The sequence below is a fragment of the Ptychodera flava genome, chromosome 3 (genome assembly GCF_041260155.1).
Source record: "Ptychodera flava strain L36383 chromosome 3, AS_Pfla_20210202, whole genome shotgun sequence".
In the NCBI taxonomy this organism is placed as follows: Eukaryota; Metazoa; Hemichordata; class Enteropneusta; family Ptychoderidae; genus Ptychodera; species Ptychodera flava.
The window spans coordinates 40,511,427-40,532,016 of NC_091930.1; the positions used below are offsets into that span (position 1 = coordinate 40,511,427).

The 20,590-nt window shown below is 37.6% G+C and overlaps 1 long non-coding RNA gene across 2 annotated transcripts; it reads right to left on the minus strand.

Moving 5' to 3' along the window:
• Positions 1–7,094: 7,094 nt before the first annotated feature.
• On the minus strand, positions 7,095–19,694 carry LOC139130016 (uncharacterized). Of its 2 annotated transcripts, none has more exons than XR_011551747.1 (3): positions 19,454–19,694; positions 15,458–15,566; positions 7,095–8,714 (listed from the first exon to the last, which is right to left on the minus strand). It is a non-coding gene; the product is annotated as an uncharacterized lncRNA (long non-coding RNA). The 2 variants fall into 2 exon arrangements; XR_011551746.1 differs by having other exon boundaries at positions 15,458–15,572.
• Between the last annotated feature and the right edge of the window lie 896 nt (positions 19,695–20,590).

The following is a 20,590-nucleotide window of genomic DNA, read 5'->3' on the forward strand; positions in this document are numbered from 1 at the left end:
ATTTTGTTCGCTGCAGTGAATTTCCACATCAATTTGTCAGGTCAAGATTGGACAAATTGTTAACGCTCTTCAGACTACGCTATGCACCAGTCCCGTCTTTGACTCCCCCTTTTGCCTACTTGTCAATCGTGACAGCACGTTAGAACAACATTGTATACAATTTCAACTCACCCGCTCAGTTGCTTTTCTGTACGACTGTTCTGCAAAAGTTGAATTCGTCGGGACGATGTCAGAGTCCTGAGGGAAAGTTTCCAGCATTAACCTCACTTTCTTGCCTTTGATTAATATATCGTAGTCACTGCCGTCCGATGGCAACTTTGATTGAACAGCCTCTGTTCGAAATTAAAATATTGTCTATGAATGTTTTTTATTAAGTTTCGAAAGGTATGACAATACATGAACTGGAGTTGTAAGCATTGTCCTCCTGTAAAATTAAAACAGCCGCTTCAATATGTATGTATATTGCTACGTATGTATGTATGTATGTATGTATGTTTGTATGTATGTATGTATGTATGTATGTATGTATGTATGTATGTATGTATGTATGTATGTATGTATGTATGTATGTATGTATGTATGTATGTATGTATGTATGTATGTATGTATGTATGTATGTATGTATGTATGTATGTATGTATGTACACAGATAGAAAACTGTTCACAATTTATCACCAAGTTTCAAAGAGGTGTATATGTGCTCGTATCAATACCTGCTCATGTATATGCCTGCACTTGATTAGGCTGTAGTTTTTGAAAGTGCAAATTTGAACAAGAAACATATATATATATATATATATATATATATATATATATATATATATATATATATATATATATATATATATATAATATATATAATCTCCCAGTATTTCGAAAGAGTGTGACGTCATCGAAGACGAGGGTTTCCCCCAACATAGCGGCAGTATCCCTCCGAGCCGGTAGCAGCTATTGGGGAAACCCGAGTCTACGATGACGTCACATGAGTACAAAAATACTGGGAGATTATATATTTATCACATGCATAGACCCACTTTTTTATTTCCACTTTCCCGCGCGATGTAATTTGGACCTTTATTATGTCGGCGTGGCGGATGAAGTGGTACGGCTCCAGCTGATTCCGTTCACATTCGGACGCACGTTCCTCTCGATGCGTCAGAGTAGTCTCCCGCTGTCGGATTTTCCGCGCAAAACTTGAATGGATATAGCCGTTATCAGCGAGGACAAGGGAAAGGAGGACGATATAGTATCTTCAGATGTATTATTTTGTTTGAAGGTAAAGTAATAATGTAAATAATGCATCGAAATTTAACCTTGTCTTGCTGTTCACAGCGGTGCTTACACGTTGTTTACACTGTAGGCCTACGATTCGAACGAACACGCTGTGCAATGCTGCAGTCGTCATTTTTACTGCTGTCAGTTCCTGACTTCGGTCATAATATATGAATAAAACCACAATTGAACTGTATCACATCGTTCTTGTTGGTCATTTATGCAACCACACTGTACCTAGGAAAGTTATATTGCTCGAAACTGGCGAGGACTGGAGGAGTACGATGCCCTATGAAGATCGTACGTTCGCATATTCTCAACGCCTTGGACGTTGTTTGAAATTGAGAGGAAAAGTGTATCATCGTTCGTTGTAATTATGAATGAAACTAAAATCATAAACAATCACAGTAAACAAAGCGCAAAAAGAAACGTGTAACATTTGGCATGTAATGTTCATTCGATCTCAATTTTACTGGTGTCTTATGAAAATACTTCACTGTGGCCGCGGCTCCTATCGAGCTGTCGACAAAGTGGCACAAGCTTCTGAAAACTGCGTTTGCCGTACGTTACTGCAGTAAACATTCTCGCTTTATTACAGCCTACCGCAGAAGTTCAACAGCAATACAACACTTTGCCGATGCTAAAAATTTAACCCGTCACCTGACAGGATGAGATGTTGATTTTGATACATCATATTATATGTTGGATTCTTGTTCGGTGATAAATTGGTCGATTTTGAGCGATGACTCGGCTGTTACGGCTCGTGACGAGATAGCACAGTACAGTGGTATAGTAGCAAACATAGGGAGCAGACGACAGTGAACGCTCTCGTTTTCCCCAGTAGAAAAAAAAAAACAGACAAACTTTCACAATCGCTACCAAAAGCCTTGACGTTTTCGCTATTTATTACCTTTACCGCATTTTTCAGTAAACTCCTTTGTGCCCACTCAATTTTCATCTGCACGAGAATGCTTACAAACAGTTTCAGTAGGAAAAAAGTGCCGACCCCGTATACCCCTACTTCTGACGTCAGAAGTAGGGGTATACGGAAATCCTGTAAACCGTATACCTATAGTGTGATGTCACACTATAGGGATAACTGGGTCTATGTATGTGATAAATATATATATATATATATATATATATATATATATATATATATATATATATATATATATGTTGTTGGAAGTGATTATTTGTAAGTTTTAAGTATTTTTCGACAAGTCAAATGTCAAATGAGATATTATATGTCAATTAAGGTACATATTATTGATATGTTGTCGCACGAGGGGGAGAGTCAAGGTTTTATGTCCTCAAAAATCTAGGGTCAAACCCTTTTACACCCCATCCCAGTATTTTTGTCAAGTCCTTTATTGTGATTCTTACTTTCAGACTTTCTTTTTGTACTCCGCACAGAATGTTGAAATAAAAACATTACGCTTCTCAACTCAGCTCCTCATTGCATTTACTCTTTAGACAAGTAAAGATATGTCTGAAATAGAGTCAAAATGTTACCAATGGCAGTGCATTTTACAATAATATAAACTGTGTTGACGAGATAAATAGTGTGCTTTCGAACACGCCCTTCGTTAGTTAAACAAGAACTTGCAGTTTACACATAAACATATGTAATAAAACGAGCGATCAAAATTCACAACTTCGAGTCTGGCCCTTGACAACGTAAAGCATATAAAATAAATCTTGCGGAATATAGTGTGCTTTAATACGTGACAAAAAGTTCTCTTAATATGTTTTTGTAAATATTTGGAAAATCCTCCTGACTGCGAATTAAGTTGCAAAGTTTACCTTGATGAAAATAAAAGCTTCTACGGCAAAAGTTCTGCTCAGCCGCTGCGCATGGGTAATTTGAAACATTGAATATTGTGTTTTATTTGGAACATCAACAGAGCGGTCAGTCTTTTGCGATCGAAATAAATACGATGACATATCAAAACGTATCCAGCATTTGTAGTATTACCGAGTTAATCATCACAGGAAAACATTGTTTCAAATCGGAGAAAATTTGACTTTAAGGCAGTATGCGCCTCGAAAGTGAAAAAAATTAATCTTTCAGCAGTGAATCTTTCAAATGTTCATTTTAACAACCAAGAATAAAAATCGGGGATCACCATGCAAATTTTGGTACTAGAGAAACAAATAACCTATTTACCGATATGTAGAATTCGAAATGGCCGGCATCAATTCTCTTTGGAGAAAAATAAAGTTCGAATTTCAAAAATATAAGCAAGTAAAATATTTTCTTACACAAGGACCTTTAAAACGACCTCCAACAAGTGGTATATCAGAAAAGAATTGTAAAAGTTTGACAGTCCGAATATCTGTCCCTGAGGCGCGTTCTACCTTAGGGTAGTAAGCGCCCCAAAAGTGAAAGACTTAACTGATGCTCAACCTTTCCTGAATGAAACTTTCAACGGTTGTCTAACCAAATCAACGATAAAAATCAGAGGTTAAGCTGTGCAAAGTTTGAAACAAGCGAAATAAAACCCGACATTTTGCGATATTTGGCATTTAAATGGCCGCCAACCATGTCCCAAGCATTTTGGGTTTTCGAATAAAACGAAGGTGGTAAAAGTTTATATTTCTTCAAGAGCTTTAAAATGAGCCCCCACAAGCGGTAGATCAGAAAAGAATTGTAGAAATTTGGCTATCTGTCCACCTTAGGGCGTTTCTGCTTACCTTTCGAGCCATCGAATTCAACAATGAATATCCGTTGTTCAGTCTTATCGTCAGTAGGCAAGACGTGAGGTTTCACTGATTCGACCTCCACTTCAGAATTCATCAGTAGATTTTGGAAGAAGAGTTCGATCTTCGTCTTCGCTGTCTCATAATCGATACAGCCGGGTATACCGTGGACAAGATAAGACGTTTTTGATGTTGCCATGTCTGAAGAGATTTTAGGTTTACAACTTTTCTCTCTCTCTCTCTGCACACTTCGTAAACTGTTGGCAACGAATCTGCACTAAGACACTGTCTACGCCAGTCTATGGGCGTCTCTGAATCTCACATACATCACGTGATCGTTAGCTGCAGCCCTATAGGGGAGGGAGATATACTGGTCATCCAAAAATTAGGTCGATAGGAGCATTTATTTCAAATATCGCACGTATATGAGATTATCATGTTTGTATGCTATTCACATGTTAATTGTTCCATCAAATGCCAGGCTCGGCAGGACACGACGTGGCCACATTTCATCTTCAAGTTTGACTTATGTGTAAAAAGGCGCACCCTGTTTTGATAATGTCAACTTTTTAATGCATGGTTACTAATTTGAGTTAGAAACAATATTGGACTTGGTTGGATCAAATGAATTTTACATGTAATTATATAACGTCATGCTCTCTGGTATTGAGTTTCCGGAGAGAATTTTTCATTTTCAATCTTATAATCTTATAATCTTATAATCTTATAATCTTAATCTTATAATTTTCAATCTTATTTCAATTTTATAAAGGAAGGAAAGGCAAGGCCAAATCTAAGTGGCACCTAGTACGGGTACTTACTTTGGCATCACTATAACACTTGACGAAATGTCGTACTATATTGAAACCGTTTGCCATTGCTCAAAACAAATTCAGTGGAGGGGCCAGATCTACTGCCTCTGCTCAAAGTAACATGTCCTTTAAATTTGCAGCTGTGAAGACGTTGTCACGAGATGCATTGTTATAGAAGTAAAGCGAAACTTAGTTCCGGCCGTGAGTCAATTCACTGCTTCTGTAATTTTGTAGTAATACGAATCCATTCGATGATTCATATTCTCAAAATGGTTTATCTACATAGAAAACTTATACCAACACAGTCATCGAAGGACAGAAAGAGATTAACGACTGCGCTACAGAAATGTCAACGCTGAGTCATCCATTGTCACGATATAGCGTGCTTCCGTATGTAAATTGTGCTGATAATATTAGGATTACCTGTCAAATTTCTGACTTTTGATTGACGTGACGACCTTTAGCTAACGAAGAATATTGCCAGGTCATCTTGTCTAGAAGAACAGTTTCCACAAGACATGTGATGATTCAACTCTCATAGAACCGGGCGCAATGAATCTCCATTGGTCCCGAATGTAAAGTCTCAGGCGATAAATTAAAATCTTTTGAGTTCACCGTTTAAAGCGCAGTGGTCGTCGCGCTGCGCGTGCGCGATTTTTTGTTGATAAACATAAATGTTAATTAGTAAACTTAAGTCTTCTCAACTTCAATCGGAGTGAGATGGGAGCGGTCCCTCACTTTGTTAACGCCGTTGTAAGACTCAATATCATGCAATAGTAAAATATTAAGATCGGAAACGAACTTCAGTGGTGTATTTCTATCTATAAACTCATGTAAGGCTACGAACATTGAGACACTCTGCACATTATGTCGCTGAGTTTACTGCATGCAGTCACAGTGAACAAATGGGTTTGATCGCGCGCGGTCACGCTGGTTGTACACAATGCTATGTACAGCACAGTAAAAATACATCACTATAATGATCAACATTGTATAAATATATATATAAAATATATATATATATATATATATATATATATATATATATATATATATATATATATATATATATATATATATATATAGACCAGCAACAAGCACAATGCCTACCACAAAAATTACACTGAAGACCATGATCGGCAAGCCAGAGCAGGACACGGGAGATGCTGTTGCTTCGATAAGGGAGAAGGTCACCGCGTTGACGTACACGGATATATGAGAGAATCCGGTCCCACAACCAGCTAACGACGACTTTGCCCACGACCCACTATCGATCACCATTTTTTACTTCTTCTAGTAATACGTGGCAAGAAATAGTCAAATGACAGGACACAATAGACAAAACGAGCGGGTTTTCGCGGCATTTGGCAGGATAATTGCACGGCTACACATAAGGACGTATTGAGAGATCCTGTGCACGGTCATGGCAGAGATCCAACGGCTACACTATGTGAAAAAGCCTGAATCCATCAAACATTGTTGTGGATTCCTCCATGGATTCAATCAGAATCCAAGGGAATCCAGAGATATCCATTGTGGGTACTCAGGGAATCCTAAGGTATCCAATTATGGATTCTTCTATATACGGAACACTTTTAGAATCCACAGCAGAATCCATTACAGCATTTTAATGGATTCCATAAGACAGTCTCCTGAATAATCCTGTGCAGGATTTCAATGGATTCTGCGTGAAATTAGTGATCATGGGAATCCACCCTCTTGCCTTAAATTTTCCCATGGTACATTGCGTGAAATCGAATAAAATTTCACTGCTCTGCTGTCATTCCTTTTAATTTTTTGAATTTCTCATGAATCAATATTTACTTGAAACAGTAACCTGAACCTTTTGCACATTTTTGTACTGTTTCATCATTTTATTTTCATAATTGTATACCAAAATAACCTTGTATTCTGCTTCTAAACATGGCCTCTGTATCCTTTATGTTATTTTTGACAGATCCATTTCAAAAGGCCTTACTTCAGTGCAATTATCAACAATTACACTGGTAATGATGCATAGACATGCTCAGAAAATAGATATGGGGCAGTTAGTTCTATTATGGGGAACCAAACAGGACCAAGTTGATATATATGTACAGCGCGGATATTTAATATCTTTTCTGCATTCTTCCATTTTGTGTTTACAGAATTATGTGCAGGCATATTGCCATAGGATGGTATGCACAATATCTACCATTATTGATTTAAATGTATTACCGGTATTCTCATGATATACTAGTATTCTTTCATTTTACTCATACTCACATGTTACACTACACACATCAACAATTTAAGTTCATACAACTGTTATGCAATTAAAAAAATAATGTCCTTTTTATTCACTGAATAATACTAATCCAATGAAATATTTACAATAATTGACACATGTGTTAAACAAAAGCTGCGGTTTCTGAAAAAAAATCACAAACAATAATATAACCAGACTTTTTGAAACCAATATTTCAAGTCATTCATTGAACGTCTGTACAATTGTAGCAGCGATTTAAAAAAAAAAAGACTTGGCAAAAGACAATGGTAAAAATTTTGCCAAATATACAAAAATTTTGCAAATATACAATTATGCAAACTTCACCACAATTGAAACAGTCTTACTGAGCTGTACCCTAAAAACCTCCACACCAACTTTCAAATCAATTGGAGTTGTGGTCTCAGAGAAGATTTCTTGACCAAGAATAGAAAAAATTCCCAAAAAATACAATTATACAAATAATCACTGTTTATGACTCGTCGGTGTAATAACATGAGTACAGCCTGTATCTAGTCAATAAAATTCAAAAGTTGAGTGGTCTTTGTTCAAAACTAAAAATGCATCATTGAGCTTTTAGCAGAATCAAGAAAATGCAAAAACATATGCTTATACATTAACGCTTTCACCACCATGGTTTCTCCCAAATCCATTGTTATCAATGGTGAGTGTGGACCTGTTTACAGGGAATTGGGGTGAAAAGGTTAAACATTGTCCTGTAATGAGTTGTCAGTGCTGTTGATATTGTCATTTGTCTGTATAACGGCTCATGGCCCACAGTACAATCAATTACCCACAATGCTGCTCGATTTGTACCAACGACGTTAGTTTTCTTGTAACTTTTTCAGTTCTGCATAAAAGCAATAATGTGAAGTCTCACGATAATTGATTAATTATATTTATTAAAAGTACGTTGAAATATTGCAGTATAAATTTCAAAGAAACCATTAAATAACCATAAAATCACATTCTTCAGGTACTACAAATGTCAAAGTTTTGGGAAGCAAGTTATTACCAACTGAAGGGGTCATTCTCTGAAAATAGTTAGCATGTAAATTTCTTTTGTCTTTTCTATTTGGAAAAAATCAATATCCTTTTGTTTCATAAAACAGGTGCAACAATTCTCCCTACTTTCCATCACTTTATTCTGTATGGCTGAGGACACAATCAGTGGAAAATTTACAAAATCCTTTCTCTTCTCTCAATCAAGCACAATTTTCTTAATCCTTTACAATGGGAATTGAGAAGAAAGGTGTTTTTAAAAGTACGTTCTCAGAATTTCTACATGTGGTCCAGAATTTGTCTACACATGGGAGACATGGTAGACTTCACAGGGGAATCTACATTGGTACAAATCATGATGTATTGTGGGAAATCTCTAGTACTGTGTGGCCCACCATCCTCATCCTCAGGCTCTGGTCTGATTGGGGCCACGCCCTCAATGCAAGGTAGCCTCAATATGCATTTCCTTTGATGCAAGTGTTTTTCCAGAATGTACGCAGTTTCACTTCTCTCTCTATCCCATGGCAAGTGTCTCCGAATAAAGGCACCACCCATGCAACTTCTGTCATGCTCGCTGTCCTCAGAAGAACACACACAACTATCAAATGTCTTCAGCTTCATGCTAGTCCTTGGATAGCCCCGTTTGCGTCCTTCAATTTCTGTAAATAACGATACACAGAATAAATCATCAGAATTGTACATTATCCATTTAGTTTGTTTTTGTTTAAATCTTAGACCTTTGATAATTCATTTGAAAGTACTTCATTAGACTAGAATGGTTAAAAGTTTATATGTATGCAAGAAATTTGATTTCTGAATCTCACTGAAATGTTGATTCACTATACACTGGAGTCTATGAGAAAACTATGAATAATTTTTTTACAATGCTTAACAAACACATTCTGTGCTTTCTGAGGTGTTTGACAATTGATACAAATGTACTTGATTCAAATAGGGTGTTTGAAGGTTCAGATGTGGACAACAGTAATGATATTGGAATTTCAACTAAACATTTCTATTTTCATAGTACTAGTGGTCAACAGGTCACTGTTAAATATTTTCCCTGACAAAACTTGCTATATCTTTAATATGTAAGTAATAGAAATTGTTCATTGCTCTCAGTGAGCTCGATTTACAATAAGACAAGCCTCAGAGTTGCCAAGGCAAGATGTTTATGTGGCAGATAATTATACTTTTGTTCAGATTTACACTTAAATGACTACCGAGAGTGAAATAATGCAGCGAATCATTTTATCTCCCAAAAAATGTTTTGAACACTTAAACTACTTTTTTAACAATTAAAGTGAACCCCAACCCATCAAATTGTGCTGGCTGTAATAACTGAATGCTCCCTTGATGAATAAACTGGTCATCTATGTACTGTTGCACATCAAACTGACAAGTTTATGCCATAATATACAAATATGAAGATAAAAATGTTTTTTCACTGATTCATTGCCTATTTTATTATTTAGGCCAAAAAAAAAAATATTTGTTTCTCATCCTATGCATCTTGCAAAATGATGCGGTGACGCGGGTTTTTTTTGCTGCTACTTTTTTTTTTATTCAACCATCAACAACAACGCCCTTACAACATGAGAACATAGGAATGCATGCAGAGATAAATGCACAGCAATTTTTTAGCATATCAACAGTGCTGCTTTTTGACTATTAGTGCAGAATGCAGTTTTGATAGCTTTCAATGCATAGTGTACAGTTCTGAATGGAATGTTACAGCACTGTGTGATGTTCAATGTTCTGTCTAGTTCAGTTTTGTATATCATAAAATATTTGTGTTGCTTTGGTATGATCTGAACGGTTTGATTTGTTCTTAGTTTTTTTTTCTTTTTTTTTCGTTCACTCTTGAGATGCAAAAAAAAAGGTTGGCGCGGCGGGTCTACATTGACGCGCGCGGGATGAGAAACAAACTATTTTTTTTTTGGCCTTACTAAATATTCCTGTTTTTGTTAGGAGAGACTAACATCAATGTATCTCCAAGACACATGGTGTATGGTCGTGCTTCCACTATTAATTTTGCAAAACATATCATCAATTAATGCTTCAGCAAATGGACCAAGTCTTTGTACGTTGGTCGAGAACTAATACAGTAAGACATATACGTTAGAATATTAAATCTGTCAAATTAGGATGGAATATTGAGGTAGAAATATTTTTGTACCATGCAGCTTTGACCTACAGTGCCTTGTAACATTTACATATATTGAACTAAAAAGAGGGCATGTCATGCTGGGGAATCACCCAAATCAAAGACTGAACTGACTGCGTATGGGTGCCAGTATGGATTAAAGGCAGGGGGACTCGGAGCCTATATATACCCCCTATCTCCCTAGGCATTCATAATCCAACATGAGTGGCACATGGTGAAAGAATCAACGAATGCTCCCGAAAATCTGGAGTTTTCAACAACCAAAGTGTAAATTAAAGCACTGTTCCAACATATTACTTTTGTGAATACTTGTGGCATCACCTTGTTGGTGAAATTCTCTCATTATATCCATTTTAAGTTGATTTTTGATGCGAAAACTGCTGCGATGCTGTGGACGTGTTCGAAGCATTCAAAGAACAATAGGGGAAAGCTTTCAAACAGCTGCCAATCACGAGGGGATGCACGATCAAACATTTGTTGTGTCAATCAGATCGATACGATGTCAACAATGAATAAACATTTGTACCACTGAGCCTTTTATACCGTCCAGAAATTTCAAAGCTACAATTTTTTTACCCTGACATATAATACAGCGACCTTGCACAATAATGATCATTCCACTGCTTCTGTTGGGTTTTGTTGCTTTTTTAAATTCGCTCCGTGGCCCAGTAGATTTTTTTCAATATGATACACAATTTGAATTTTTTTCAAGGTAAATTTAGTATATTCTCTTGTCCAGTTTGATAGAGTAGAGGTCGAGCCCGGCACTGTTGACTGAGATCGGGCTTGGGGCCATTTAATCCTGCAACCTGAAGAGTTCTGTATGATCATCGTTCAGCATTTGGGTGATTTTTGTTTGGTCAAAGTAATCAGTAACAATGTACGCAAGATTCCTTATGTTGTTTTTGTCACCGTCATACACGTATACGAACGGTTTTCGATTAAAAATGGTAAAAATATCCAGTGCTTGTAAATGCATGCACAGATTCTTCAGTGACTGTTTATGCAGCAGTCGTCGATTCGACAAGGATTTGCCACCATGTTACAACAGTCACAGGTATGTAGGAGTATCTCAAACCATACACTCCGAGTTCCAAAACCGAGTCGGACTTGCAAGTCCGAGTACTCGGACTTGCATACTCCGAGTAAACCTGCTTACTCGGATTTGTATACTCCGAGTACATGGCCTACTCGGACTTGAATACGCCGAGTAATACGTGTTCCTATAAATGCATATTTTGCCATGCCGGACAAGAAACGATCTGTCGAAAAAAGTATTTTATTACTCACAGAGTTTACGGCTAGCGCGGATCGATATGTCGAAAATCTGCTCTTTTGAAAAAAAAAACAACATTTTCACGAATCTGTTGCGCATGGTACATGTATATTTAACCACGGTCCCTCCACAAGGAGGGACCGGGACCATGATTTTACCCTCAGAAGAAAGCTACTGCCACGGCCGGCCGCAAAGTTTTTGAAAGATGACTTAGACCATGGAGGTAGTAGAGAAGGAGTCACAACTAGGCGGAGATCAAAAGGACCACGTGTTTTGCCGCTGTTTGCCTTACAAACTACTCCATTAGCACCAACGGGACTTGCGAACGCGTTTTCTCGGATTTAGGAACAAGATTAAGTTCGTTCGGGGTCGTTCGGGTGTTTTGGCCGTCCCTCGGCAGTTGACAGATCTTCAAACATGGCGTCACGTGTCCAAGCGACACGTCGGAAAGTTCGAGTCGTTCCACTGATTTTGATGTACACAATGTTAAAGAGGTCGAGGAACAGATAATTGAGGAAGGGAATTTTTGTATCTGCAAAGGCGCGACGGAGACTGAGTTGACGATAGCTTGCCATCACAAAAAAATGCCATACATCGTAGAGCAGCATTGTTAACACGCCAACTTTTTCCAGATCCAGTTCTTGGTTCTTGACGTGTTTTATCATGTTGTACTGGCATTAATGATAAGGTTAAATAAGAAAGCATAGCTTTTAACTGCTACGTCCATGACTTTAATGAATGGTCGCGATACAAAAACAACACGTACGATGCATTGAAAAAAGCGTCGCAGCGTCGCCTATGACGTCGCTGGCGTCGCGTCATAAACACCCGGGAAACGTTACAAGTTTAACCCACGCTCACGGCAGTGCTGCAGTCCGCTGCACCATACTCAGTACATGATTGAAAAGTTCGTGATCAGAACTTTCATTCAAACAAGGAAAGGTTCCTGCGATCGAATGTAAAGTATATAAAAAACGACGTTAAAATTACCAAGATTTTGAGAATGAAAAACTTAAATTCCTTGTAACTTCACTTTTCGTGGACGGAACGTGTCGGTTCTTACACTATCATGACGCACTTGACCCAAGCTACGCAGATACAGTCTTTGCGCCTGTGTTATGACACTGTGGAGAAACTGAGTCGCATTAGCAAACCCAGGTTAATTTCACTCGGTTCGGTTGCGAAGGTAGCGTCGGCAACGCAGATGGCGGGAAAGGGGTGTTAAACAATGGACATAAAGGGATTAAACCAATGGTGCACAATAGTAATAAACGTAATTATCTCAGTTGTGACTCCTTCTCTACTACCTCCATGCTAAGACGTAACATTTGCATTAAAAACCAATAAATTTCAGGCAAGTCCAGTCAGTTACTCAGTTCGATATCACAATCGGTCCAGCGAACTTAAATCAATGCATGACATCACAGGTCAAGTCAGGTCATTATTTACGACCAAGTGGTCACTCGCACATCAGTTCATACCATAGACGAGCGCACTGTGCTCATTTTATTTTGAAAAATTACTAGTTTAATTATTTTATCAAGACATAATATGCCTAAAATGCTTGGGCAAGTTTATCATGGCCTCGCTACGCCAGCAAACCACGGCCATGACGTCACAGGTCGACAGGTCATTCAATTATGGCGTCCGTGTTCTAATAACTTGCCGCGCTGCATCGCGGTGATCTTGAAACGTTTTTGTACCCAATTCAAGTCATGTATCAATCAGGATCTGATCCGGTAATGAAACGAAAAGACAAGACAAACTCATAATTTGCGTGACGGTAGCTACACTCGACGATGACTTGAGCGTGTTGTACAAGATACACAGATCGGATCAGAGGTCAGACAGATTGCGTTAACAACTCTTTTCTCTGAGCGACTGGAAATGCACTGCAGTGTATATGCTGTTCCTGTGTTTTTTCCAGCATTGTTTTTTTCTATAAGCAAGTATAACTCGACGTATTCAAGTCCGAGTAGGTCATGTACTCGGAGTATACAAGTCCGAGTAAGCAGTTTTACTAGGAGTATGCAAGTCCAAGTACTCGGACTTTTAAGTCCGACTCGGTTTTGGAACTCGGAGTATGCTGTTGAAGGCACTCTTACATACCTCACAGTCCATAAAAAAATTTCATGCTAAATCGAGTTAGATAACAATTGCCTTGCAGTAGGAAAGGTAAGTCCACCATCCGTAAAAGTTGTTGATCTGAAAAATCTTCACTGTGCACCAATTACATGAGTGCCTGTTATAGTTGTACACGTAGTTCCATGGGCTTTCAATTGTCCTTTGTTACGAGCTACTAGCATGTTCAAAGTGCATCAAGGTATGAATATTTTGATGTTGAAGTACCGGGTACATTGATTTTGTTCAAAACCACTGCCTGTTTGTTCCTTGTGTTTTTTTTGTGTCCCTAACGTTGACTGGCTCTATGTGCGTACGGTACAAACATAGCAGTCGAGATTAAGATTTCCTGGATAAATAGATACACTCATAGTTTATTCCGCCTCTGATGCAAAGATACACACTGTTTTAGATGTGCCACTCCTAGGCCCTGGGATCAAATTCAATACCTTTAAGAGTTAATCTGTTGGTGCTTGATCTAGAAGTCATCGCTGATGACACGGTCTCCACTGGATTGTAGTTTAGGTTTAAGTTTATAGGAAAATAGTTTCATACTATTTTAGTAAAAGATAAAATTATGGTTTTTGAGCATGTCATGAAATCTGGAACATGTTATCAGAACAGAAGCTTGTTTCATCTTTCATTACACAATTTGCAACAAACTCTCTAACGACAGTTTGTCTTGTGATATTGTTTAGATGTTTTGTTTCTCGTACAAAGTTCATAAAGTACACTTCAAGGATTCCTTCAATAATATTTTGGCAAGTGTTGGGAGACAGAGTTAAAAAGAACATTTCTTAGGTTTGACCATGCAATTATTGTATGTCATGTACATTTGTGTTTGGAACTCATGTACGAGCCCCCTTAAGTTGTTTCAACACTCTGCTTCTCTATATAAAATTGCAGAGTTTACACAATTTCATTGTGATTTCAAAATTTGACATGGGCTAAGCTGCATCACTATCTATTACATTTGTATCTTCAAAAGAAGATTATAAATGCAGATTTTGTTGCTTATGGCTGTTAGCTAGGTGCTCTGCAAATATAACCAAACATCAACGGTCAACTTATAGTAAAATTGTCTTACTTTGTGTTGTAATGGTTCTGCTTAAAGGGGAAGTTCACCAAGGATGATTTTTACATATGTGGTAGCTCTGTGGTCATTTACCCCAGAAAAGCTATTTTCACCATTTATAACTCGCCCAATTTTTTACAAAAATGATAAAAATAGTACAGGAAGTTGCCCATGTAATTTGAATCATGGGAAAAAAGCCCCAAACTTGGAGCTTGCATCATGTGATATGGAAGGGACCATCTTCGGATGGGTATGGCCCCCACATTGTCCACTCACAGTAACACAGTAGTAAACAGCAACACAAAATCTGACAGTGGACAATTTATTATAAGTGATTCATCGTTTATGCAAGGATACTCAGTATAAACAAAAGTTATGTAAATACGCATAGCCTGGTTTAAGCATGGGTGAGTGGACAATGCCATACCCATGGGAAAATGGTGCCTTCCTTATCACATTATGCAAGCTCCAAGCTTGGCGCTTTTTCCCATGATTCAAATTACAGGGGCAACTTCCTGTACTATTTCTATCGGTTTTTGTAAAAATCGTGCAAGTTATAAATGGCGAAAATAGCTTTTCCGGGGTAAGTGACCACAAAGCTAGCACATATGTAAAAATCATCCTTGGTGAACTTCCCCTTTAACCATGTTCATGTACCATAATTCACCAACACTGGTGCTTTGGTTAGCATGTCCTTCAAAGTTCACAACTTTAAACAAAAACTTATCAGTGCAGACTTTGTACATGTGTATGAAGTACATACCTCTCATATTCTCTCAGTTGTTGGCATGCCTTTTCGTGTGACTCTGTCATTCCTTGGGGCACTACACTTTTCTTATTTGTTCAACGCCTAATAAATACCTCCACGGGACCTGCAACTTGCAAGGAAATAAATAAAGAGAGTTAAAAATTCTACTGTGAAAAATTAAATTATCTTAAAACACAGATGATGAATCATCAGATTTCACGTGACAATAATGACGATGAATCACCATATTAATCTGACAGTCCATCAACACATATTTGAATCAGAAATATATCAAGCGTTTTCATTGCCTGAAAAGGCTCAACTTCATTGGATTCACACTGCACTATGCATTCCTGCAGTATCTCAGAGCTGGTAGACTGTCAGACCATTGATGAAAAATTGACTCTTTTTACATCCATGGTCATATCAATATCTAAAATGTGCATGTTGAAAGTAACACCACATTTCATTTTCAGCAGAAACAGAAATAAAATGACATATCATGTTTAGGTAAGATTAAAATTAATCTCATGTGAACTTAAGCCCCCACTAGCTGTATCTTCTAGCATTGTTTTTTATGATTTTAACGTCAAGCCAAAATAAGTTTGTGAGAATGTTCTAATTTTGGTGATGTATACACTTATTATTAACTACATACTGGGACAGTACATGCAATTTTGGACAAGATAAAGATTGCAATGTGATTAAATATTTGCCCAAACATTAAATCCCATCACAGTGCATACAAGCAAAAACCCTGTATACTGTGCATATCTGCACTGAAATTTTCACACAAACTGCACAAAGCAGTCCAATGTAATGCACAGAGCATTGTGCAATTCATGCGATAAAATGTTGAATGGCCCTTACTTCACCATTTGATGCGCCACTCAGGCGCAACATCCTCTGAATTGTTTGGTCACACAGAGTTCATGCTAATGCATGTAGTTCATACATTCCCGCAGTGAAGTTGGGCTCACCTCAGTCATACCGGTAGTGTGAAATGTTAAACAATTTCAATACCCAACACTGTAGCTAACAGAGGTGGAGGTCTGAAGTTTAGTGGAAAGAGATGATTGATTATGTTAACTAAGATTTCTGCTAAAACATCAAGCGACCAGGATGAAATTTGACCCAGCAAATATGGCTATAGTTCTGATTTTTGCTGGACGGCCATCATGGGAGGAAAGTTTACAGCAAAAATATAAAGTAACAAGGATGACCTCTGACCTCAATTTAACTTATTTGCCAGTATATGTGCAATAGCCTTCATATTTGGTGGGGTGAGGCGTCACATTATGAATTAGTTAGATCTGTCAAATAAAATGTTATTGATGTTGACTATAGCACGTACAGGGACAGCATAACGATGGGGAGAGTCACTTTTCTCAGCATCGTTTTGAAAAATTCGCCCTCCCTCCCTATAAATTTTTTCCAGTCCCTTACCGGCCAGCACAGGTTGAATTCGTGAACACACATATCACAGGTCACCACTTTATGCACATACAAGGCCTCATTAAATGTGATTTAACAGTGAAGATTAATCGATAAAGTGAATTAGAGTGAAAATTCACCTATTTCTACTAGCTTAAAATGCTAATCATGCAAACTGAACTTTGGCTCGCGGCACGTGAATTAGCCTTATCCGTGGTCGTACAGGTAACTCTCTTGTGCTGCAGTGTATGAGCAATTGTCTATGTTTTGCAAAGCGGGGGCACTCTCGGAGAAGTCCTACCGGTGCGCTAAGTAAAAATCACAGTCCTTAGCAATTTGTAGAGTTGTGCAAGTCCAACATATCGATAATTTGTCACATAAGTTACATAAACAATACTATAGGGTAGAATTCAGAGAAACCAGGACAAAATGGGGAGATACATGTATTTTGACGTAAACAAATTTCAAGACTTACAGCTAGTGGTTCTTTAACCCTTTGAACCCGGCTCAGACATAAATGTCTGATGACGTCATAGAGTACCAGGGGGTCAGGGTGCAAAGGGTTAAACATGCTAGTCGTCATGTAATGTAACTTTGCATTATTTATAACCTTCTAAATTAATACTATTATTGTGACAAAGGAAATAAATTGACAACATAAATCATTAAATGTAATGTCTCCTATGACTATAGAAAAAAAGGTCAAAAAATATCAATGGGCCCTATTCTGTCCTTGAGCCATTGTACATACATAAATTTGAGCTTGAATAAGTGGACTTGTGGGATTGAATTAAAAAATCGGCCAACATTCAACTGATTACAGTTCAAAAGAAAATAAAGGATAGCAAATCTTCATTATCTTATATTAACCTTCATGCACAGCCATTTTGAGTAGAGGTTCAACAAACAATAGAGCGTATAAATCATGTGTTCCTTGGATTACTTTTCATGGAGACTGAACAGAAATTACAGGGGGTAAGGCCTTTTTTGGGGTCCATTTTTTAAAAAAGCATTTTGAATTGTCATGCATGCCTTTGGGGCAGGGTTACCATTTTTGCGCAACTATTGAAACTATTTGAAAACAAGATCATTGAAGATGTGGCCAATACAGTGCTTTACCAAAAAAATATCAAATTTAATACATTGGAATCTGTTAGGCAAAATATTGACAGTTTTCCCCTATGCAACATGCATTATATGTACATTTATCCATGTTTGATAATTTATGTAATTCTAGTAGTTGGAATTTGGATGCAAAATACATCTGTGTACAAAAAATTTGATTTTTGATTATTCAATATACATTGTAGTCCATGAGGAAACCATGATTTTTTGCAATAAATCAATAGCTATATCTGTGTGTTTATAGATGCTTAATTATTGAATTAATGCCAGTGTTCGAAATTTGTGGAAAAAATCAACCAGTCACCAGGACTGGTAACTTCAAAAAGTTGCCTGTCCTGCCAAAAACTTACCAGTCCTGATACTGCGATTGCTTTTTGTGCCTAAGTATTTTTGTTATGCGCTGTTGAGTAGGATGAATTTACGGGAAAGAAAACTGTCTTGCCATAAAATTTGAATGGGAGCCCAGAGAAAAAATAGCAGACATAGTTTTAAAGAAGACTCCCCACGCTAAAGTCAACCTGTCCGCCAGACTGGGAACTTTTTTATTTTACAAGTCCTGCAGAAAAACAACCAGTCTCGGACTGTCGGACAGGTGTTATTTTGAACACAGTTAATGCACTTGATTAGATTGATCTGGTTACTAGTGAATGTGTGTGCAAGAAATTGATTTTGGAATTTCACCGGAATGTTGATTCACTAAACATGTACATTCTGGTCCTGAAGAAAATATGAAAAGGTATTTTGAAATACAACACAAGCTAAATCTGTGCTTATATAAATGTTTGGTGTGCACAATGAGAATATTGGTTGAAAGAACAGATGTGAACAACAAATGTGATATTGGACTTTCACCCTAGTGATTTTTTGTAAAGGTTAAAAGTATTCTTTAACAGTTCAAAGTTAAATGAGAACTTATATGTCAATTATTAAGATATCATTTATACAGACTGTGACTCACAGGGCACATGAAAATTTTGGAGGGACAATCTTTTCCTTGCTAACACTTTTTGAAGGGTCATTATTTTCCATTTTATAAGGCACTTTTGCTGATCCCTGGGATTGCCTTTGTTTAAGTATGTAGGAGGAGAATAAGTATGTAGGAGGACTACCTTTTGTTTTCCATTGAAACTGTAATCTGGTTGGTAAATTTTCTGGTGAGACAATCTGGTGCCAACACAGGCCTCTAAAAACACCAATCAATCCCCCCGCCCGTAATTTTTGTCCAGTCCCTGACAGGTATCAACACTCATTAGCATAAAGTGACCCGGAAATTCGATGTTCATTATTCGTTTGAAATTATCAGGAATATCGATGATTTAAACAAACAAACGTTCGATACTTTGCCAGATACAGATTTTGCTGGACACGTTTATACCAGAAGGAGTAGACGTATCCCAGACACTTTGGCTGGTCAAGAATAAGTGAATAGCTATACAAACTGTACATACATACCTGGTAAATTGTAAGCTTACACGAGAACGTTCAGCTGATGCAGGACTCTTTGGCGATCACCACACTGGCACTAGATTCAAACGTACCGCATAGTCGTCGAGACGGTCCAGGATTTCAAGATTAGAGTCTTTAGTGGACATTCCTAGACACCGGCGGGACGTGTCAGTACTAAAATATATAGACGACGCAACGCAACGTTGAGTAGGCGACGCGACGCTATCCATACAAATGGCGTCTTCTGAGTATGGCTCCCCAAGTGCTCAAATATTCACGAAACGAACTTTGCACAGAATTTGATAACTATCACTTTTCACTCAATCTTGAAGAAAATGTTATTTTTTTGCTCTCGTTAAATAAAAATATTGCTATCTGAACCATATATTCGTTTTCGCCGGCTAAAGCATGGAGGTAGAAAGAAAGAGAGCAGCAGGCTACGAGCTAGCTAGGGGGTCAATTTTCATCAACAGGCTGCTAGCTGGCAGTTTACCTCTCAGCATGTACACAATGGGATTTCGATTTACGCATTTTTTACCTTCATGAATATTCCGGTGGCGAGATCTTTATCAAGATGGTCAAAATATAGCAGCTATTAGGCCTAATTAAAACTTTGGGAAATATGAACACGGTTTGAAATCAGTCTGATATAATAACTACCAACCTGTACATGTAGGCCTACTGACGGGAAAAGCGAAATTCTAGCACTTTTTATGAAATCCATCATCGTATATCACGGTCGCAATTTACATGCGGGACTGAGCTCAGAGTTCACTATGACTTGACGTTGGATTTAATGACCACGAAGGTAAATGCAGAAAGTGGAAAAGACATTTTCTTGAGCAATAGTCGCTACAGTCGCGGTATCTTTTCCCATACACCCGCTTTTCCGGAAAAGTGTTTTTAATATAAAAATGTGTACAATGTAAAACTTCGAAGTTCATCGTCTAAAAGTTGATTTGATACGCAGCAGTACGGTCTATTTTTTATATCAATGGTATATACTGATATTATAAGTTCTCGAAACTAGTACAAATAATTCCCCTAACTCTGAAATTAATGCGCGTTAGTTCAGAATTCATCACGATAGATCGATGCATCAAAATTTACGGATTCATGTGACTGAACTATCTTGTGATTTGT